Source organism: Pararge aegeria, chromosome 13 (genome assembly GCF_905163445.1).
Source record: "Pararge aegeria chromosome 13, ilParAegt1.1, whole genome shotgun sequence".
In the NCBI taxonomy this organism is placed as follows: domain Eukaryota; kingdom Metazoa; phylum Arthropoda; class Insecta; order Lepidoptera; family Nymphalidae; genus Pararge; species Pararge aegeria.
The window spans coordinates 13,029,838-13,049,537 of record NC_053192.1 but is presented as its reverse complement, the minus strand read 5'-3'; the positions used below and the strand labels follow the sequence as shown (position 1 = coordinate 13,049,537).

At 34.9% G+C, this 19,700-nt stretch overlaps 1 protein-coding gene across 3 annotated transcripts in view; it reads left to right on the top strand.

Annotated features, from left to right (window-relative positions):
• Positions 1-19,700, top strand: part of LOC120628727 (putative polypeptide N-acetylgalactosaminyltransferase 9) — a 197,864-nt gene that overhangs the window by 39,895 nt on the left and 138,269 nt on the right. For all 3 annotated transcript variants that reach the window (XM_039897308.1, XM_039897307.1, XM_039897306.1), the window contains exon 2: positions 13,862-13,921. The gene's annotated coding sequence lies outside the window, so the exon portion shown is untranslated. The remainder of the gene's footprint in view (positions 1-13,861; positions 13,922-19,700) is intronic.

The window sequence follows — 19,700 nt, the reverse complement described above, 5'->3', positions numbered from 1 at the left end:
TAATTAAAAAGATTAATATACCAAATAATTTATATGAAATAATTTAGTAAACATTACAGCCCACCAACCAGCATAGCAGCGGCGTGGTGGTTTATGCTCTAAAACACTTTTGTATTGTGAGAGGAGACGGCCTGAGCCCAGCAGTGGGACGTTAATAAACTGAGTATGATGATGCTGAAATGATATAGTAGGTACCTAAGCAATATTAAATTATTATATGCACCAGGCCATACTTGCGTCCGTCTAAAATATATTAAGCCTTTACAAAGGTACACTACTCGAGTATAGTGTAGCTGTGTACCTACATACTGGTATTTCTTCAGAGTTTTATTCTTACGTAATAATTCCAATATCTTAATATAAATAAATCATTCATTCAAAAATCATTCATTCATTCATTCATCTAATTGGGTAAATGATTAATAAGTGAGTAGGTTATTACATACATTTTGCTTTAAACTAGGGTCAGTTGGATCTGAGGGTTCAATGTAATTTTTAAAAAAAACATCCTTAATATACTTATCATAAATTTAAAGAGAGTGAAAAAGACAGTTTTATGCAATATCTCTCTTATAGCGCAGAGCTAAACTGCATTATTTATCATAAGATTTTTTTTTAAGTCAACTGGCTTATTCTGTATTTGTATGGTTTCACACTAAGTAAAAATACATAATACTAGAAATATTTGTTCGCATTATACAATATTTGTACGAATTGACTTACCACTCCTTGTTCGTCGCAGGGCCACATACTTGAGTTCATTGCAAGAATTCGTTTCGTTTAAAGTTTTGGTAATGTTTCATTCAAAACAAGCATTTCAAACTTCATTGTTACCAATTCCTTCAAAATGTACGAAATAGATATGTTTTTTGATTCTAGGTACTATTTCAGTAAGAGGAAAAGAAACAGAGCGAATTATATGTATTTGCTCTGTTTATTTTTCTAACTAGCATAAAATTCTTTCATACTTACTTATTTCTTAATTTGCGTAAAATATTTTATAAATTGACGCATAACTCACTAAGTTGAAATATATTGTAAATACGTTTAATTAAAATTTATATTTGAAAACAGAATTGAGCTTCACTTACTTAAAATAATGTTAGCTCTAAAATAAAATTGACTGTCGAATTTATATTACATCATGGATTTATTAGCTCTAGGAATACTGCATTGGTATATCAAATGATGTAATTAAATTACCCACCCGACTGGGTGTTATAATCAATGTTACGCTTAAGGCTTCTCTACAAGGTCAGTGCCAATGACCGCGGCACTATCCAGTGCTATTGGAGTCGTAATAAATCGCATTTACAACCTTTATAGCTTCCTATTATGGCTGGTGCATGTTATGACTGATAATATTTTAAGAATAATTTTATTGAATTTAAATAATCTGTGACTTCAAGTTGTGGCCTAAGGGACTATTGATTACATTCATCATCTTCATCATCACGTCAACCGATTTACGTACACTGCCCGACGTTGGTATTTAGTAGGGAGTTGCAAAATCCACTATCTGGGCCGGTAAATACTCATAAAAAGGACTTTTATCATCCTTCTAGATTGTGTGCTGCCCCTACCCTTTTATAATCTCGAGATATTTTTTAATATTGAACTGCTAGCCTGAATTCAGAAGCCAATTAATCCCACACTGAGAAACAAAACTTTTATTTTGACAATTTTCTAAAGAGAATCTGTCAAATTGATGAACTTATTTGATTATTTCATTATATTCATTTCAAAGCTAAATTCAAAACTATGGGAAAACCAGCTCCAAAATGTGAATTAGGCCTCGCAACGGAATATCCAGTTTTGGAAGATTCTCGATTAGGGCAGACGGCATTAAACATTAAACGAGACTTTTCGATCCGCTAAACACAAGTGGCAAAATTCCGTGGAATGTCGAAATCACTATTTGAATTTTGTGTATCTACCTAGGTTAAGTAGTTGATGTTGACGCAGTAGTATTGAAGTCTTTCCTTTGGATGATTTCAAATGTGTTTTTGGAACAAGGTTTGTTATCAGACGATGCGGAGGGGTACTCTAGCCGGCAAAATACGTCCGTAACGAAAAGGCCATGGGTAAGATTGTTATGTTTAGTTGATGTGTGTTCGCTATACAGTTTATAATCTGACGATCGCTATTATTATTTAGTAGTTTGCTATTAATAACATATCGTTCGATTATTACATCGTCTGATGGTCAAAATTGGAACCATCAGTATTAGTACTAATGATATTTTTTTTTTTTATATCGACTGGAGCATGAAATGATCATTAATGTAATAAGGAACTTCGTGCCTATCTGGTGTTCCAGGACACCACACGTTTTTTTTGTTATTGTTATTGTATTAGGTATATAAAAAAAACCGGTCCAAATTAACAACCTTAAACTATATAGTTGAAGAGCTGAATCGTTACTTTTAAAACCATATTGAATTAGGGAATTCTTGTAACTTGACTACAATTTGTATAAAAAAAAGTATGCGCATAACTAATATCTCTCGTAACGCAAGATACCGGGAGAATTTTCATCCCTTTATCGTTGATACTTCATCGTCTTCTTTCAAGCTTCTTTTTAAACGACTTTCCGGGGTTTTGCGTTTCTTGACTGTGACATTTTTTATATAAAATAAACGTAAATAATTTTTCTGCACGCGCTACATAACTACTTTCCATCCATCAGGTGGATGTGTTCAAGTCGAATAATTAGCTAAAATACTAAATTTTATCATGCATGATTAGTGAATATCTTGCTTAGTTTGCCACAGTGGCAACCTATTAGAGTCATTTTAGTTTTGTCTCCAATTGATTAATGTTATTTTTTGCGTAAGAAATCGATAAGCAATCTTAAAGCCTTCTAGAGGTGAGTTGAAAGAAAATATAAACATGACATGTTTCCTTTGTTTCTAATTTCAGTTATTACGAACATTCAAATTCTTTTAGAATATTTTGTTTGTATTGATCGGAGTATGTTTGTTGTTTGTATTCAAAGTTGTTATGTGGGCGGTGCCAGAGCTGTGCCTCGGGGCACGCCACAACCTGTCATGACGGTAACTATACGAATTTTGAATTAATATTCTGAACTCGACTAGATATACCTTTTTTATTTAAATTGATTATATATTTAAATGCTTTATAAGCTGTCAAATAAGAGTTGATTATAGTGATTATTTATTTATTTTATTTAATGAAGGTTTGAAGAAGGTAGCTTCATTCTTCAACTTTGAGCAGTTGTAAATTAGAATATATATATTTTTTTCTACACGTAGATCGATGTCGATAATGTAGAGCAATGTGGGTAATAACTCTTTTCCTGATTTGAAAACGTAGACAATATGCTCTCTTCATATTATAAAATAACTTCTGGGTACAACTTATTCCTGCTTATTGCTTAATTTAACATCAGTCAATTTTGTCAGTATTTTATTTCATGCTTTTTGGCCGTATTAGGTAGATAACGAACTCTGACCTATATCTGATATTCATCGGTAAAATTAAATAATTAGTATTTTGGAAAAAGCATCCTATATCGACTACCAGCGGCGCGGTAAGGCGCCGATATAAATCATTTCATGCAGCAGAATTAAATATTCGGATGGATACTTAAATAGATCAACTGTTTCCAAATTTTTACGTGCACAAATTATTATTAATATTATTCTTTATGACTTTGGTAATAAAAGTTCAACTATTATTTTGATTACAGGCGCTTATATCTTTTTACAGATAGATTAAAAGCGCTGTCGATGTTTGACGATAAAAAAAATATGGTGCAGATTTTAATACAGCCAAATTGCCATCACTGTTTATCGAATTTAGAAAATATCTCCACTAGATTACGTAATCAGTCCTAAACGGCCACTGACACACGCCACATTGAGAACCTGTTAAATGGAACCGTTACTGGAGGTCGTTTGATAAGACACATTACTATAATCTCGCCTTTATTGGATACGGTCGTTGACTTCTATTGAACGCACTTTATTGGTGATTGGTATTTTAGCTGACTGCCAAAATAAGCAGAGGTTCTCAACTCAGTGCATTTTTTATATATACTTATCCCTACTCCGAATTCTTTCCCGTTTTGTGGCACATTTTCGAGATTCAAATTAAGTAGACTTTGGAGGAACTATCAAATAGGTTATTTTATAATTTCTATAATTTTGATTGTGTAAATTTACGCAATAAGTAACTGTATATTATTTTTAACCAATGCAATGCAATGGTATCTAATGGAGTCTTTGGAAATTGGATTGGATGAAGTTTTTAAATAATTGTTCTCGTCGTATAGACCGCGATGACTTGGCAAATTAAGCTTAATATTCAAACATCGTGCGGAAACCTGCACGCCTTAGAGTAATTCATAATGTTCTCAAAGGCTTGTCCGTACCACAATCTGCATTGGGCCATCTTGGTGTACTACGACCCGACTTTTACCTCCTATAGAACGCAATCTATTGTATGCAATTTGAAGTGACATATATTATTGGTATCTTAAACTTTTCGGCTGTTCTTTTGGGTTTTTTCAGACTCAAATTTCTTTTCAGACCACCCTCATATCAGGCCAACAAAAAATATTTCTCATGCGGTCATTTTATTTTTAAGCAGGTATATGTAAAGATAATAAAGCAATAATCAAAAAGATATCTGAAAATAAGCTGTTGTACCCCCTATGTAGACCCAATATCTTATCTGATTGTAACTTTGAACAGCAATCGCCATACAACTTAACTTCAATATATAAAACGCAGAAATCAGATAGTGGAAAAGTTTAGAATAACTAACCTATATCGTTATTTGATTTGATTTTGATGACATGACCTTGGTAACAATGTAATTCAATTACATTTTTTTCATCAGTTTTTTTTATAAATTAAATTGTTATTAATTATATTAATCTAATTGCTAAGTCTGTACTGTCAGTCTGAACTAAAATATTTTTATTTATTTTACTTAAACACGTAACTTGTTTACAATACAATTACCGTAACAGCCTCTGAAGTGTAATATCTCGGTTAAATACAAAAGATCGTTCCAAACTTTCCAAGAGCTTACCCGAGTGCTAATGAGAATTATAAAATGTATAACTTACAAAAGAGATCCTAATTTGAGTTTTACAAGTAAGCAACAAGTTTGTAAGCCATTTGTTAAAGTTCTGTATTTAAAATGAAAACGTAATATGTGTAGCCGAGAGTAAAGGCTACTTGTTTGGAAATGTTTGGCCGCTTTGCGAAGGGTTTTAATAGTGCTGGGATGATGCTTCAAAGGAATGCCTGAAAGCTATGTAACTTTCCGGCAAAAAGGTATCAAGCTTCTTACCTACGAAATCTAGCCAACTGATCACGCTTGGCTAGGTTTTGGGATCGGCTTCTCTATAATACCCGAAAGAAGCTGCATAGTAGATACTTTTAATTAGTAATGTACTATAAAGTATCTTAAAAACGTTTTTATCATTTTAATTTTCCGTATACGTTTCATCAACTTCCGTTTACGTGTCTAAGAGACACCGCTATGTTTTGAAATATTTCCAGAGATGTTAGCTTTGAGAATAATGACAGAGTGGCAAATTTTCTATATTGCTTGTTACTCAAGTGACTGGCAGTAATTTGGAAAGTTTTACTATGGGACGTGATGAGACGTGAGGTATCATAGTTGATAAAAGATTAGCATCATTCGAGATTCTGCTTTACGCGAATCCATGTGTGATTAAAAAGCTACAAATACGTCTTTATAGTTTATTCCAGTAGTAATTGTAATAATAGTTGTTGTGTGTTGTGTAATAGTAGTTAATTAAATAAATACAAAAGCTTAAACATCATAGTCATGATGTCCACCAATGAGAGAATGACTGCTGAACATAGATCTTCTGTAGGGAGTTCCAAATAATACGGTGTTGTCCTTGGGTCCAGCGGCTCCCTGCGACTCATTTGATGTGGTCGGTCTACCTAGCCGGGGTCTAGCAAGCTACGCTTACCTTAGTCAAGTTACTTACGAAAGTCCATCAACCGATGAACTCAGATTGATTTACCCGAGATATGTTAATGCCTAGTGTGAATAAAATAAGCGTTGATAAGTATTTCGTATTTATTTGGCACGCACACATTTATATCCGCAATGATCATCAATTGGATAATCAGATGGCGAACAGGCTGGATGTTCTCATTGCGGTCGAATTATGATGAATTCATTCACTGCCGCGGCGCGCACCACCTTTTGTTCGGCGAAAATTATTGTTTGGTGTTGCGTAAGGTCCATTGTTGCGTGTGCGAATGCTAATATGTTGTGTTTTCGTTCATCTGAAATGGTGCCATTTAATAACGTTTTGAGCTTGCAACTTGTTGTTACGTGCCGGAAACAATTGGTGCGGTGCAACCGGCAAAGCATCTTGTAACTAACTGGAACAAATGAATGTGAACTCCCCGATGCGATTTGTCCCGTGGTCAGCACTTTAAAGAGCGTAACACGACTGGATTCGATTTCAATATGCGACATTGCAAATCGTTTTATCCTAGTGGCTTCCACACTTTCGAAGGGACCTACTTGGGTCCCCTCTATGGTGGCACGCATCTTTTTCTTTTCGGAGCTATGTGGTGAAGGAAAACATCAGGAAGAAACCAGTATGCCTGAGAATTCTCCATAACATTCTCAAAGGGGTATGAAGAATACCAATCTTTATTTGGCCAACGAGGTGGACTATGGCCTAAACTCTTGTCACTCTAAGAGGAGAACCGTGATCTGTGCGACTTTGCAATTTGTATTTTTTTTTGTATTTTGCGATCATTTCTAGGACGCGCCGTGTTCAGCATAAAAAACATATTTTTTTATTTAAGTTACTTACACTTCACTTATATCAGTAAAAATAATTACTATTTAAAAAAAAAAAACATAGGTACTTAACCTAAATAATGATCAGGGTCCCCTTTTCTCTCTGCATTAAGCCGTTAATGGGTTGATATGATATGAACCCGAATAATCGATCTTTTTTCTCTATAGATAACATTTAGCTAAACCGTATATAGATTATAAAAAATTGAGTACTACAAATACTTTTTAGGTGGTGGAAGTGACCCAATGTGACGTCCAAATGACATAGTATACAAATTACTCTGCCAAGTCTCCTTGCTTGGTTTCTTAGGACGGGGTCGCGCGTCGCACGTCTCGGTCACGATCACAATGTGTACCTTTACACCTGTAGGTACCATCTTTCTAATGTGAAATGTGAACAAAGATTCACGCTTGAACTCAGACGGTATAAATAACACTTGTTTTCTAATCATCGTATAGTATTTACTTTTACTTTCATTTAGCAAACACATCTGGTTGCTCACATCATGGTGACGTGACTGGGACTTTTCCATTTGTCGGTTCTGCTGTACCCAATTATTGGTATGATGAAGTGTATAATTTTTATTTTTATACGTAACACTACTTACTACACATTCATATCCCCAAGAATACGTAAGTTTTGCTCCGATACAGGAGTATTCTAAGGATATGTTGTGCCTATTTACAACGCACAATCGCAAATACCGATAAGGTTTTGTTTAAAAATGAACGTTATGAATACGCAATATTGAAAATTATACCTACTAAAGGTTCTCTGTATTTGAACGACTTCCGCTTAGAAACTGACAGTTATATTGTATCCTTTATATTGTATTTTGCGTTAAGAAGAAACCAATGACTCCTCATTAATCAAAATAAACCTACGCTAAGGTGTACGGTTAGGTTACATACATTCATAGCAAGCATAGATTCCAGCTCCATAAAGCACAAGTTTGGTCTCACTTAGAGCATCTAATGCTCATACCTTATTGGGGCACGTAAATACCCAACTGCTTCCATTCGACCGGATACAGAATGGGGACTTTGACTTTCGGCTTTTAGACAAACCCTAATCATTGACTTGTATGCTAAAAACAGAGAGTGTTCTTAAGTTATTTTGATTTACACCGCTAAGGCCGTAGAATCCATTTTTGGTCCCCACCATCCAGATGCCTGGTATACGGCTACTCGCAAATTTTTAATCAGACTCCCATCTGATGTGGCTTCTCAAAACTACGATTTGAAGTTATTAGAAACAAATTCCTCAAAAGCCGGCAACTCGTGGGTGGTTCCAGTGGTGATCAAAATCGGTTTTGATTACTTTAGGTTAAAGTCTTATTATTCTGCACCCTACTACGATCCTAAATATGAGTGGTGACTCGCTTGCCAGTTTGCCCGCCATTTATATATTTTTTTTAATAAACTGTTGGATAAAGTTCTTTGCCGTAGTCTTGCAAAAAAAGGCTTAGTTAATAGATAAACTCTAGAAATATATGTAAATTTTTATAAGTATAAGGTCACATGTTTCGCATACCTCAGTCCGGCTGCTGACCTTTAGCTGGGGACACATAGGTGCGCGGAGAGCGCGAAACGAAAGCCCATCACACACTTTCACTAACGACCTTTGCCGAGTGGAACCTGTTAACAGTTAATCTAGCAGCGTGAAAAACGTTAGCTAAACGATAATTTTTTTTAACCGATTTCCAAAATAGGTTTGGACGACCTACCTGGCTTAACGGTGAGCGCTGTGAATTTAAGCCTCCGGGTTCCGGGTTCGATTCCCGGCAGTGGAAACTTGGGAATTTATAACCAGCCGCCAAAGTAGTGCCGCTAAGCGAATTAATGTTCCGGTGCGATGTCGCTTAGAAACTGATTAGGGGAATGTGCGATGTCGCTTAGAAACTGATTCCCCTAATCAGTTTCTAAGCGACATCGCACCGGATGTGACTTCCATACTCCCGAACAGGCTAGCCCGCTACCAACTTAGACTGCAACATCACTAACTACCAGATGAAATGACAAGGTCAACTTGTAGTGGAAAATAAACAATATAAAATATTTTAAAATCCTCTCACTATTTTCTTAAAGCGAGTGAAATATCTAAGGGCATCTTAACTTTTTCTAAAGTACATAGATGCCGTAATATATCGTGGTAAGCAACACCAAACTAAAAGAAACTGGTGCGTCAAACCAGCACTTAGCCGCCGTCCACTAGTTAACATATTTACGACCCCTCGCTGACCGTAACGTAATAGGCTTACAAAGCAAAACATAGGTGCTTTGGGGTCGAACCACATTTATCTACCAAAATCGCATTATCGCTGCTGTTCGTAAAGTAGTTGTGTTCTCTAATCAACGTCAAGCTTAGATATTAATATTCCACTCCTGTAGTAGGATCCTAGTAGGGTCACCTGACAAGCGATAAAATTTACACGTATATTATTTTCACCCGTCCGCCAAAGCTATCAGTTTATAAAACTGTTCTACGCCAACCAATCATTTATTGGTTGTCGTAGTAAGATCTTAGACCGGTATTAAGCGTAAAATGGCGGATGTACATACATTTTCTATGATGGTTATAAGATGATAAACCTGGCAACAGCCCAATCAATTACCTATCTTTTAGTTCTTATAATAATAAAAATTTTAATATAGTTTTTGTTTATCAATCCAAAGCATTAAATCTTAATCCGCCGAAATTTCGAGAATATTTTAATGCGAGATTTATCGTTTAAGGTCGCTTGGGAGCAAGCTGCTAAAACTTTTGAAAGTTTCAAAAACAAGTTGCATTTGCAACAATTCTCCTTAATGGCAATAAGCATAGTGGTAGTACTTCCCCGGACAAGCTCTGTCACAAAAAGCTCTACTAATACTAAAGCCTGTGACTATAGATAGCTACTTTGTTTTATTTACTGCGTAGAAATGCCGTCAAGTGAAACTGCCTTACCTGTCACTTCCCAATCATACAATCCCATCTTGCACGGACAAGTGGGAATAGACTCTTGACCGCGGGCCGTTTTTTATCGACGCTTTCCACTTGACCTACATTACCTATATGCCTACTGTGGTATCGTGACCCGAAACTGTTGGGCACTCTTCACACGACGCTGCTAATCGCTGATATGATGTTTTGCTTGCCAGGTGCCTTTATTAGTGTCAGATCATTTATAACTTTTTATTTCAAATATTTTACAAAAAAGGGGCTTAACGCCATCGTTTAAAGGAATTATTGTTGACATTCTTGGTTCAGAAATAACATCCTTAGTTTTGCGAAGACAGAGTATTTACTATTAAACTGGCACTTCCAATTTATACTATCATTGCTAAAGGCAGTTCCTATTACTTTTAAATTACAGTTTTGTACGACATACATTGACGCTCCTTAAAAAAGAATTATAATTTTAGATCTACGAGTAGAGCATCAACAATGTAAAAATAAACTTCGTGACTTTTTATTGTTTGGTATGGGGTATAATATGCCATATATGTTGCAGAAAAGAATGTAGCAGAAAATCATTATAAATTATAATTATAGTAATAAATCTCATTTTTGTTGCATTTGCCATGCCATGCCATCTATTATCTTGCCTCGGTAAATAGTTTCAAAAAATACTTCTTCTTTTAAGCATTATAACACTAGAGCTAGGAGATGATGGAAGAGGTTGAGTATAAAGTAGCTAAAGTTCCTTTACCAGTTGTCGAAGTTGGTACGTCTTGTGAGTTTTAAGAGGTAGCAGTTATTACTGTTGACGAAAATAATGTATTTAGTGCCGAGAACCATTATTATTATTGCCAATGATAATGGATAAGCCACAAAGGGGATTGTTAAAAGATGAAGACACTCTAATATTTGTTCGCATTAAGTAAGCGTATCTGACAGCGAGCGTAACATACGCACTGCGCCTACGGTAATGTAGGCAATATTTTTTCCGACTTAGCAATAAATCCCATGAGGCGTGAGATCACGTACATTCCGACGAGCTACGTACACACGTTTACATAATATGTGAGACAATATTACACTGTAACGTGTGTTTTTGTACTGGAAATGTTTGTTTTCTTTGAGTGTTTTATTGGGAGATACTTTCCTGCAACATTTAACGAAGCTTACGTTATGCTAGTTTTTTCAATTTACATGGGCGACGTAAGTGTCTTCGAAAAGAGGGATTGTCATCCATTTGGTACACACTTTTACATACTATTCCACTGTAACGTGTGTTTTGTACTGAAAATGTATGACTTTAGTGGATATAAAAACGCAACTTTTCCTATGCTAGTTTTAAAAGATTTTGAGAAAAATAACGTTATTATTTCGATGCTCATGTTTACATAATATTATCAGACAGTATTTCACTGGAACGTGTGTTTAGTGTTGGTAATTTCCAATATTGATTTATTAGGAGGTACTTTCCTGCATAATTTAACGCCGCTTGCACTATGCTACTTTAAATAAAATGGTGGAAAATTCTGTTTTCTTTAATTATTTTGATTATGTAAGAATTCCCAGAATCATTAACTCAAGCGACAGTCTCATCATTCGGAATTATTTAGCATAATATACAATTGCGCGCCTTTTGTAAGACATTTAATAGACGGCAATTTAAAAAAAATAGTGCAACTCTTTACTTCCTTAATATTTATATGAACTACATATTGTGCATCAACAAACCTCCCGCAAGGCTGAATCTACGGTTCTGTCTTGTTTATTAATTGCACACGAGATTATGATTACTTTACGAAATTAAATTAAATTTTGCATTAAAGGTGTTTATAGAAATGGCGCACACCGCTGCGGAGAGTATCATGTTAATTATAATAATATATTAATGTATTCCCATTTGGCGTGGTGAATTATGAGATGATTCGCGATACTTAATTATTAAATTCGATAAGCGATATTAATTTGTAAACTTAATTGATATAATCCACATTATTCATGACGGAGTTGAAACTTGAAATTGTATTACGCTTGATGGAGCTGGTCATTAAAGATTATACTAGTAATACTGTATTTCGTTTCGATTATACGAGTAATATTTTATTTTACCAAATGTAAAGAAAGTTAATAAAAATATAATAATGAATGGAGAATCACAAAAAATGGAAGATTACACAGTTTTTCTGGGCATGACCTTAGATTGTAAGCTTCAGTGGGGTACCCATATAGATACACTAGCAGGTAAACTAAGCTCGGCTGCCTTGCTAAGAAACAACAAGACTTGTTTACTTTGCGTACTTTCATAGTGTTATGTCTTACGGGATATTATTATGGGGCAAAGCTGGTGATATTGAAACTATATTAATATTGCAGAAAAGAGCTGTACGGTCAATATATAAACTTAAATCACTAGAATCCCTCCGTGAAAATATTTGAGTATACGCTTTTATAATATGATTCCTAAGGTAATTTTGGACCTACCAATGCATAAGTTTAAAGAATGTGTTAAAACACATTTATTACAGCGAGGTTATTATATAATTGATGAATTTCTTAATGACAAGGTTGCTTGGAAGCATCCGGCTCCGCTTTCATCTCTCACAAGATAGAAAAATGAATTTTAAAATGTAAAATGTAAATTGTTGATATTGGAAAAGAGCAATTGCTGAGTTTCTTGCCGGCTTCTTCTCGGTAGAATCTGCCTTCCGAACCGGTGGTAGAGTCACTACACACAGACAGACTTGACGTTTCAAAAGTGCTTATATTAGGCCTACTTGAAATAAATGAATTTTGAATTTTGAATTTAGAATTTATTTGATTACCTGATCCCGTCCATCGCTTTGATAGCACCACCATTTAGATTGCCATGTTGCGCCTAGGTAATGGTGTGTTTGTATCCTCCTTACCAAAATTAAGTAATAACTGAATTAATGTAGGATTTGATTTTATTTATGCAGTGATAGCCTTATAGTCAGGTCTTCAGCTTCCCTTTCGTTATGAAAGAGTTTGATTCCCCCCACGCGTTGTGGCCTTGTTGAGTAATGTGCATTTTAAGCAATTAAATATTACTAGAACGTCACTTAATGGCGACGTGATTTACGTCTGTAATCAATTTATTTGTTCAAATTATGTCGAAATAGATTAACTTAAATGTGGAAATGAAATCTACGTACGAAAGTCACCTTAATTTATTTACCTTGGCATTAAATCTATTAGTAGGAATGGTTTAGTTGATGCTTTAGACGTAAAGGGCATGTGATTTACGTGTCTATACAATTTTCTTAATCTTTAATCAAATGAACGAACTGAAATGTATCAGTTTAACTTTTCTTAACTATATTTAAGGGAATAAAATCTACGCTGAGTAAGTACCGCAATTTAGGTTTTCATTGCACTTTGTAGTTCTATGTAGCTACTTTGTTCAGTGGAATTACCGAGAGCGATTATTTTGGGGTAGAATTTCCAAATGCTCTGCGGCTTTAGGCATTCCGCAAGAGTAAATTTTGTGAAAATAGCTGCAGTTGATTTTCTAAAAGTGAAATTAGGAGTGCTATGAAAGTGGTAATAAAGTTTTTAGTCCCCGACCGAATGTTTCATTAAAAATGAGGTGAAAATATTAAAAGTTTTAGATTGTTTTCTTTGTTTTTGATAATGTTGAAGGAGTGAATTTCATTAAAGCAAACTGTTTCACTTTTAAAATTATTTGTTACGTTAGTTTTCATTTTTTAACCATTTTCAAAAGAGGACTTGTATATTTTTAAGTCAAGTGAATAGTCATTTTTACCACGTTAATCTAGTGGCAAGAATGTTCGACTACAGATTACGAGACCCTGGGTCTAATTCCTAGGACGGTCCTTTAAAAGGATTATGTATTATAATAATTATATGGGCCTTTTCATCTGTTTTTCTTTTATGGGATTTTCAGTAGATAGGAACTCGGAGTCAGGAAATGAATCACTATATTAATATATAGGAACAAGGGGTCCTCTTGGCCCTTCTTTATTTGTGTTAAAACTATACACCTTACTTCATTTCAAGCAATCTAACCGCTTTAGAAATTTTACCTAGTAATAATTGACCCTTTTCTTTTCAGGGCAAAAATTTACGGAGTATCATTCATAGCACGCAGTGATCGCATATATTCAGCAAAAAGGTAAGAAATACGCTAAGTTATGAACTAGTTAAATAAAAAAAACAAGATCATCATCGTGTACACGTTGTGAAAACTCTGAAACCAGTTTAGGATCTATTCGAACTTTGTTCCGTCCTCGCCTTTCTACCATTGAGGTTTGAGGCATCGTCAGTGTCTGCATCTTTAGTAGCAGATATCGTATAACAATCGTATAAAAGTTTTTACACGTACCTACTTTAATAGGGATACATTCCAGTCAAGTGTCCAGTAACATATTCCAAGCTAGTTTTTTTTCTTCCACTACAAGTAAGCCTTTGACCATGACTGAAATTTCACGTGGTAGTAAGTGATGATTCAGTCTAAGATGGTAGCGTTCTAACCTTTTAGTTACATGCCAGTTAAATTAAACCCTAAGCTTAGCTAAATCGCTTTGGGGCACGTTTTTGTCGTTAGGGTGGTAATAAGCCATTATCGAAGCCATCCACCAGAACAGCAAATGCAGAAATTATAAATTTCCAAATTGCCCCTGCCGGGTATCGAACCCGGGACCTTCAAATAAAACCATAGCACTAACCAGTACGCCAGGGTGGTCGTCGAAAATACATGAATGCATGCATTCAAACGATAGCCGATAAGTATACAAGAAATCTTAATTTGAAAACAAAAGTTGACGGCTGAGTTAGTATTTTCGCTTTTTGGTCTATTGTTAATAATTGGAAAAATCCAGTTTAAATTGGAAAGTAGACCAATAGTAGAATTTACTCGCGAGTGAATAACCTGTTTCTACCAAAATCAAGAGAGCGGCCTAAGAAACTTTCATACAGTGGAAAAATGGTCAGTTATTTTCTGAGAACGTATTTAAAAGCTTATCCTGTTTTTTTCCTCGTGAGTGTAATGAAAATCGTCGTATGAAACACGTATGGTACGAGTACATTACTTGTTACACTCTCGTCTCTCTTAGCGCATTCGCGTTTAGCTCATGCGCCTTATACCGCCTCGACTGTAAAATGCATTGTAAGAATACTTGATTCATAATTTACTTACGTAGTCGGCTGGCTAAAAACCAGCACTAAATATATATACTGAAAAGAGGTTTTAATCCAAAATGTTTCAAATTATAACATATTACAATATGTTATTATTTGAAATAGTAAAGATGATTTTCCTTCGTACATCTCTGAGTAGTGACGACTGCCGTCAATGTTGCAAAAAGCTCCACAAACTGATATTCGCCATCACTAATGGGTGGAAACCTACTATCATATCTGTCTTCGAAATGGTTATTATGCTATGAAGCGGTTATGAACTAGTCTATGCTGTATTCCTGGTGAAAGGTGTTGCGTAACCGTTTGTGTAACGGCGCATCTGACCGTAAGCGAAATGAAGATTCGCATGTAAGGGTGTCTCCTCACGACGCGACGCACATGTGTCACTAACCACGCTGCTTATTGTACTCAGCAGATGACACAGTTAGACGGAGTACAATATCTTATTTAACACTCGATAAAAGGCAATGTATGGGTTATTTTTCAGCATTTTATTTAATAATTGCTTCGAAAACATATTTTAAGGGTTTAAGTGTATCTACAAAAGGTTGTTATGATTAAAAATGTGTGAATGGTCAGTACGTTGCAGAATCTAGGAATTTGGTCATAGACGATTCCAAACCCTGGTAATTACCAAGTGGATTGCCGAGCCAGCAACTGGTATAGATCCATACCTTCCACTGAAATTAAAACGTATGTTATTCTAGAAGCAATACAATGCTGGATTAGAAAACAGTGGAACTCTTGTTTTAGCTTTTGGCACTCGCGTGTTTAGACTCAATTATCACGCACTGTCCGTAAGCTTCCTAAGAGTTTATGTAGGTATTTATAAAGTTATCACCTTTTATGTCACATTAGAACTCAACTCAAATAAGAAATAACTTCGAGGTGATAATATCACAAATTGCCTCGATAGTCTATTGGGCGCAGATAGCGTGGGACGGGAGCCCTGGCACTCGGTCGGTGCGGTTGGTAGATGTCCGGGAAGTAACCAAGTGGTTCCACGGGCGTCTAGTGAAGCCAACGAGAGGGACATGCAGTGGTGGTTTTAGTTTGAGTACCAGTTCGTAGTAAGATATACTAGATAGGCAGAACAATCCACGACCCCGTGCTTGGGAGAGCACCCTAAACCGTTGTCAGTCATGATCGCTGTAGTATTTATTTTACGTGGTATTCAACAATTAGCAATTCTTTTACGGTAAAGGTGGTTAATTTATGGAATGAGCTGCAGAGGGATATAAGACAGTCCAAATCATTAAATATCTTTAAATCGTGGTTAAAAGACTATTTCCTGTCTATTATGTAGCAAAATATCTATATATTTTATGTGTATGTTTAAATAGTAATATGTATTTAAGTTTATATATTCATATTTATACACATATATATGTTTTTCTATATATATGTAGTATTAGTTTGTATTGTATATGTAATGTTTAAAATTAGCACAATTTAGGTATTGCACTATCCCGTTTTCTCTAATATGTTTCTTCAACCAAAGGTTGTTCGGAGGAGATCGCTTCAAGCGATAAGGCCGCCTTTATGCGTATGTATATTATCGTTTTTTTTTTGTTAACCTGGTTTTATATTTGTATGTGCAATAAAGACTTTTTCTTCTTCTTCTTCAATTACCCAGGTCACAGCAGTCAATGCTGTGACCTGGGTAACTTAATGGTAAAAAAACTTAATGTCGAAAATCACACGGACGTGTCATAATTGTAGTAAAAAAATAAAGACCTAAGTTGCGTCTTTCCCACGAGGAGAAATGTTAAATTATTATTATGTAGAGCGGAGTGTAGTAGTGAGCGGAGTGGAGTAGAGCTTTTTGTGCTTTTTGCGGTCTGAAGGTTCTGGTTGACGGTGTAATTAAATAATAAATAAATATACAACGACAATACACACATCGCCATCTAGCCCTACAGTAAGCGTAGCTTGTGTTATGGGTACTAAGATGCCTGATGAATATTATTATGAATTATATACATAAATACTTAGAATATATACATATAAAAACCCAGACACTGAAAAGCATTCATGCTCATCACACAAACACTTTCCAGTAGTGGGAATCGAACCCACGGCATTGGGCTCAGAAAGCAGGGTCGCTGCAAACTGCGCCAATCGGCCGTCAAACTAATAATTAATTAATAATAATAGGTAATTACAGGCATTTGGGGCTTAATACCTATGCTTTAGGTTGATGGACGATGGGCGATACTTTGCAGGACATTTCTTTGCATGCCCAACGAAGTGTTGTTCCCAACGATGGTTTTTGACCTGCCAATTACCTTCGGGCCGTTTGCTTTGTCGATTATTGATATAATAAAAAGGAGGTTTGTTCCCCAGTAGTCGTACAGTAGCTAAGGTTACTTAGAATAACTAATAGTAAAGAAGACGACATTGAATAGATAAACTTGATATATTGTATCTATCTCCATACATAGTAGAGTATTGTAGTGATCCAACATTTCCTCGTGTAAACGTATCGTGACCCGGATGTTGGCGCACAAGGAGTCGGAATTTAAAGGTCGTACGATGCATCACACCGGAGGTACGTGATGTAATTCTTTTGTTAAAGGATCCTAATAAATTTTATTTGTGAAATGTTCCCTCCTCGAAATTGAATAAATTGGTCGAACCGTGTTTCTCATAAAGGTTCCGTAGCTTCTAACGTAATGTTTATAACAGTCTGTATACATGTCGCGCTTATTTCTGTTTATTGTATTTTCATTTTTATAAACATTTGCACACTGTCGGTGACAGTCGATTGTAAAGAGTCTGTTTAAAGAAATGTGTTCTTGTTATGTACCCACAATTTGGCAAATAAATAAATATTATTATTATACATATTATTATTATTATTATGGCAGACTAGTGATGGGCTGGTTGTTATAAAATGTGACTAGTTTTTGAATTCTTGTGAAAAAGGAAATCGAAGTCCTGCCCAATGGGCTATCATCGCTTCATAAAAAAAAAAAACGAAAATATGTATCTATAGAAATGAAAATAGGTGTCTTAGGCAGTGGTCTGACCGCCGATGTAATGAAATGATAATACGAGCGAGCATCGCTGAACGAGTATCCCTGAGCTAATTTATTGCTGAAAGCTCGTTGCTGAGCGACAAAACTAGTAAAGCGAGTCGTCGCCGGCAGTGTGAACAGATAGAGAGCTACTTTTAATATATGCATCTCTTTCAGGGAATACGAAATGTACAATTATTGTGCGTTTTTTGAGCGAATGGATGTCCTTGGTATTTACACATAGAGACTCAGAAGTATTAAAGATGGAGCTTTCGCAGTTTCAAGCGTGTCGACAGAATTATTAAACTATATACTACGATAATATAGTTTTTTTTTTATGGAAAGAAGATAGCAAGATTTCATTGTAGATAAAACAAGAAAACGTTAAAATTAATCTAGTATATTTACATATTAATTATATTGTAACTACAGTACCATAATTAATATGTGCAACCTTGCATTTAGTAACGGAACTCTGAAATCGTGATGTAAAACAAAAGTGAAAATATTGGAAAGTATGCTAACCGCATGCATTATGTCAAATGTGGTTTTTGCGCTTCAATAGGTTCTAATATTTTCATATTTAGATGAAGTCACGAAGTCTTCTAAAGTAACTTAAACACCTTCAAGCCTAGCATAATTTAAAGCTAGCGCACTAGCTTAACGTTGATTTTCAACTGGACAGGTTTCGTAATTGTACTTGAAAATAGATAAAATGATTGTATCTCTATAGCATAATTATCATTTATAAGTCAAAACTTATGGCAAATTGTGAAGATTTGAAATTAATTGATAATGTAAGCGCCTTGGTAGATATGACAAAAGAAAAGAATCAAAGATTCTAGCATTAAAAATATTTTTCTTTTTGTTATTTCCACGGTGTACTTAGTATACAAATATATTTATTGTACGTTCTGTTTTTATGTATTTTAAGCTTTTATAAACAAATTAAACTCTTGATGCTTCGCTTTCCAACTACATGCTTTGTACCAACAACTCAATTGTTTTTTTATGGAAGCAATAAAATTCCTATAATTAAAACTTAGTAAACTGAATATATTATGAAATAGCTACCCATGAAATAGTATTCAGTGGTGGCCTCGATGAGTAGATGCATCTTTAGTAAAACCAGTCTGATATAATTACCTCGTAGGTAAGCTTGTTAGGAAAAATATTCACATGACGAAACGTTAAATGAATTTAATAGATGCAGAACCTTTCAAATGTCAAAATTTGACCTTATTGTGTAATGTGTGGAAATGAAGATTCATTTGATGTTAATATTAGATATTAAGTTTGATACGCTACCAAAAAGAGTGTGTATAAAGTTATGTAAAAGGGACGATGACGCGAGATTTAAATAAAATCATTACGTGTCTCTCATCAAAGAAAACATACGCGACGAGAATAGGTCGTAAGTTTGGGCTAATAATTTTTATTTAGTTTTCAATATTTTCTTAATAAAAACGGCGAATCGCCCAAATACTATTATTTAATTATATGAAGAGCGATAGATAATTTTTCAATCGCGAAATGACTGACAAAGAAATGAATTTAGCGTTTTGACCGTAGATCTTTTTGTCTGGCTCACCAGATTTTATGCCGACTAAAATTAATTGCACCGTTGTCTTAAACTTTTCTCGTATTACCATTATATCCATCCTATTATTGCTGGTATTTAGGCTATTGTTAACCACACTTTCCTGATGCGGATTGAAAAATTCACCCGTCTTT